Consider the following 4,324-nt stretch of genomic DNA (forward strand, 5'->3'; position numbering starts at 1 on the left):
TCTTCTTACAGTTTTCAACAATGGCTGCAGCGATTTACATTTGCACCAACAGTGTAAAATGATTCCCTTTTCTCCACATCCTCTCAAATTAGCTATTTGTGGTCTTTTTGATGTTAGCCATTTTGACAGGTCTGAAATGATATGTTATGGTGGTTGTAATTTTCAAGAAAGTAGGATAACAGAGATGATCACAGAGAACTTATGATTTCAGCAATACTCAGTTTTTTTTTGTTGTTTGTTTTTTATTTAACTCAGGAGGTAACTTTACATGTATTACTTATTTTGTTTCCTAATTCACATATTAATTTTATTTCTTAGAATAAAATTTTATATTTTATGTAATATAAATGCAAGAAAGTTATGATTTTGGAGAATGGCATTCTATCATGTATACTATCATGTAAGAATTGAATTGCCAGTCTATGTCTGACGCAGGATACAGCATGCTTGGGGTTGGTGCATGGGGATGACTCACTGAGATGTTATGGGGAGGGAGGTGGGAGGGGGGTTCATGTTTGGGAACACATGTAAAAATTAAAGATTTTAAAATTAAAAAAAAAAAAGAAAAAAAAAATAAAACAAAACAAAACAAAAAAAAATCTTTAAAAAAAAGAAAGAAAAGTGCTTGAGAAACTTTTTCAAATTTAGGGCTTGTATCAGAGGTGCTGAAGACCACTATCAGATTCTGTGATTTAGTAGAAGGAAGGTCTCACAAAACTCTAAAAAACTATTATGATAATGGTTTACTACAACTAAAGGTGTAGATTGAAAGTGGAAGTAGAAAAAAAAAAGTGTATAAACTGCATCATGGAGAACCAGTCAGGAGCTTCCATTGACCCCTCCTGGGGCAGTCATACAGAGAACTTAATTCTCCCAGCAATGTTGTCTGATGACTCTTAGGAATTATTGTCAACCAGAAAAACTTAGCCAATTATTAGTGTCCAGGGTTTTATTAATGGTCAATTCATAGGCATGGAGAATGCCACAAACTATCCTTAGCTACTTCATCTAGAATTTCACCACCCTGGTGTTAGAACTGTTGATATCCAGCCTAGTTCAAAGCCCCAGGCATACAAACAATCAGGCATTAGCTATGAACCATGTCAGCATAAACTATTTGATGTGGACCCCAGGATACAAAACTGCTCTTATCAAACAGGATATTCTAAGGTTTTAGATATAATCTCCCAGGAGCCAGTCAACAGCTAGACTTGAAGACCTCTGAAACACATGGAGTCTGAGCAGCCCAGGATGGCTGAGTTGATCTTTTACTACACTTTAATAATATAAATGATCAATATGAAAAGACAAAATGATAGGACACTGAAAGAGGAACTCTCCAGATTGGTAGCTGCCCAATATGCTATTGGAGATCACTAAGGAAATAACTCCAGAAAGAAGGAAGGAATGGAGCCAAAGCAAAAACAAAACCCAGTTGTGGATGGGACTGTGGATAGAAGCAAGGTCCAATGCTGTAAAAAGCAATATTGCAAAGGAACCTGAATTGTTAGGCCCATGAATTAAGGCAAATTGGAACAGGTCAAACAGGAGATGGCAAGAATGAACATCAACATTCTAGGAACACCAAACTAAAATGGATTAGAATGGGTGAATTTAACTCAGATGAGCATTATATCTACTACTGTGGGCAAGAATCCCTTAGAAGAAATGCAGTAGGCATCATGGTCAACAAAAAAGTCCAAAATGCAGTACTTGGATGCAATCCCCAAAACTACAGGATGATCTCTGTTCGTTTCCAAGGTAAACCAATGAATAACACAGTAATCCAAGCCTAAGCTCCAACCAGTAACGCTGAAGAAGCTGAAGTTGAATGGTTCTATGAAGAACTATAAGAGCTTTTAGAACTAACACCCCAAAAAAGATGTCCTTTTCACTATAGGGGACGGGAATGGAAAAGTAGGAAGTCAAGAAACACCTGGCATAACAGGTAAATTTGGCCTTGGACTATGGAATGAAGCAGGGCAAAGGCTAATAGAGGTTTGCCAGCAGAATGCACTGGTCATAGAAAACACCCTCTTCCAACTGCACAAGAGAAGACTCTAGACATGGACATCACCAGATGGTCAACACAGAAATCCGATTGATTATATTCTTTGCAGACCAAGATGGAGAAGCTCTATACAGTCAGCAAAAGCAAGACTGGGAGCTGTGACTCAGATCATGAACTCCTTATTGCCAAATTCAGACTTAAATTGAAGAGGGTAGGGAAAACTACTAGACCATTCAGGTATAACCTAAATCAAATCCCTTATGATTATACAGTAGAAGTGAAAAATAGATATAAAGGAGTAGATCTGATAGACAGAGTGCCTGATGAAATATGGATGGAGGTTGGTGACACTGTACAGGAGACAGGAGACAGGGATCAAGATCATCTCCATGGAAAAGAAATGCAAAAAAAAAAAAAGAGTCAAATGGCTGTCTGAGGAGGTTTTACATACAGCTGTGAAAAGAAGAGAAGTGAAAAGCAAAGGAGAAAAGGAAAATATTCCGATTTGAATGCAGAGTTCCAAAGAATAGCAAGGAGAGATAAGAAAGCCTTCCTCAGTGATCAATGCAAAGAAATAGAGGAAAACAACAAAATGGGAAAGACTGGAGATATCTTCCAGAGAAGGCGAAGGCATCCCACTCCAGTACTCTTGCCTGGAAAATCCCATGGACAGAGAAGCCTTGTAGGCTGCAGTCCATGGGGTCGCTAAGAGTCGGACATGAGAGATCTCTTCAAGAAAATTAGAGATACCAAGGGAATGTTTCATGCAAAGATGGGCTCGATAAAGGACACAAATGGTGTGGACTTAACAGAAGCAGAAGATAGTAAGAAGAGGTGGCAAGAATACACAGGAGAACTGTACAAAAAAGTTATTCATGACCAAGATAATCATGATGGTGTGACCACTCACCTAGAGCCAGACATCCTCGAATGTGAAGTCAATTGGGCATTAGTAAGCATCACTACGAACAAAGCTAGTGAAGCTTATGGAATTCCAGTGGAGCTATTTCAAATCCTGAAAGATGATGCTGTGAAAATGCTGCACTCAATATGCCAGCAAATTTGGAAAACTCAGCAGTGGCCACAGGACTGGAAAAGGTCAGTTTTCATTCCAATTCCAAAGAAAGGCAATGCCAAAGAACGCTCAAACTACCACACAATTGCACTCATCTCACACACTAGTAAAGTAATGCTCAAAATTCTCCAAGCCAGGCTTCAGCAATACGTGAACCGTGAACTTCCAGATGTTCAAGCTGGTTTTAGAAAAGGCAGAGGAACCAGAGATCAAACTGCCAACATCTGTTGGTTCATGGAAAAAGCAAGAGAGTTCCAGAAAAACATCTATTTCTGCTTTATTGACTATGCCAAGCCTTTGACTGTGTGCATCACAATAAACTGGAAAATTCTGAAAGAGATGGGAATACCAGACCACCTGACCTGCCTCTTGAGAAATCTGTATGCAGTTCAGGAAGCAATAGTTAGAACTGTACATGGAAAACAGACTGGTTCCAAATAGGAAAAGGAGTATGTCAAGGCTGTATATTGTCACCCTGCTTATTTAACTTATATGCAGAGTACATCATGAGAAACACTGGACTGGAAGAAACACAAGGTGGAATCAAGATTGCCAGGAGAAATATCAATAACCCCAGATATGCAGATGACACCACCTTTATTGCAGAAATTGAAGAGGAACTAAACAGCCTCTTGATGAAAGTGAAAGAGGAGAGTGAAAAAGTTGGCTTAAAGCTCAACATTCAGAAAATGAAGGTCATGACATCTGGTCCCATCACTTCATGGGAACTAGATGGAGAAACAGCGTCAGACTATTTTGGGGGGCTCCAAAATCACTGCAGATGGTGATTGCGGCCATAAAATTAAAAAACTCTTACTCCTTGGAAGGAAAGTTATGGCCAACCTAAATAGCATATTAAAAAGCAGAGACATTACGTTGCCAACAAAGTAATGTCTGGTAGTCATGTATGGATGTGAGAGTTGGACTGTGAAGAAAGCTGAGAGCCAAAAAATTGATGCTTTTGAAGTGTGGTGATGGAGAAGACTCTTGAGATCCCTTGGACTGCAAGGAGTTCCAACCAGTCCATCCTAAAGCAGATACATTTAGATCTCCAACAGATGGCTGGATGGCATCATGGACTCAATGGACATGAGTTTGGGTGAACTCTGGGAGTTGGTGATGGACAGAGAGTCCTGGCCTGCTGTGATTTTTGGGGTCTCAGAGAGTCAGACATGACTGAGTGACTGAACTGAACTGAATTAATATAAATAACATGGTGACAGTGATTCATCAGTGAT

The sequence above is a fragment of the Capricornis sumatraensis genome, chromosome 3, assembly GCF_032405125.1.
Source record: "Capricornis sumatraensis isolate serow.1 chromosome 3, serow.2, whole genome shotgun sequence".
Taxonomy (NCBI): Eukaryota; Metazoa; Chordata; class Mammalia; order Artiodactyla; family Bovidae; genus Capricornis; species Capricornis sumatraensis.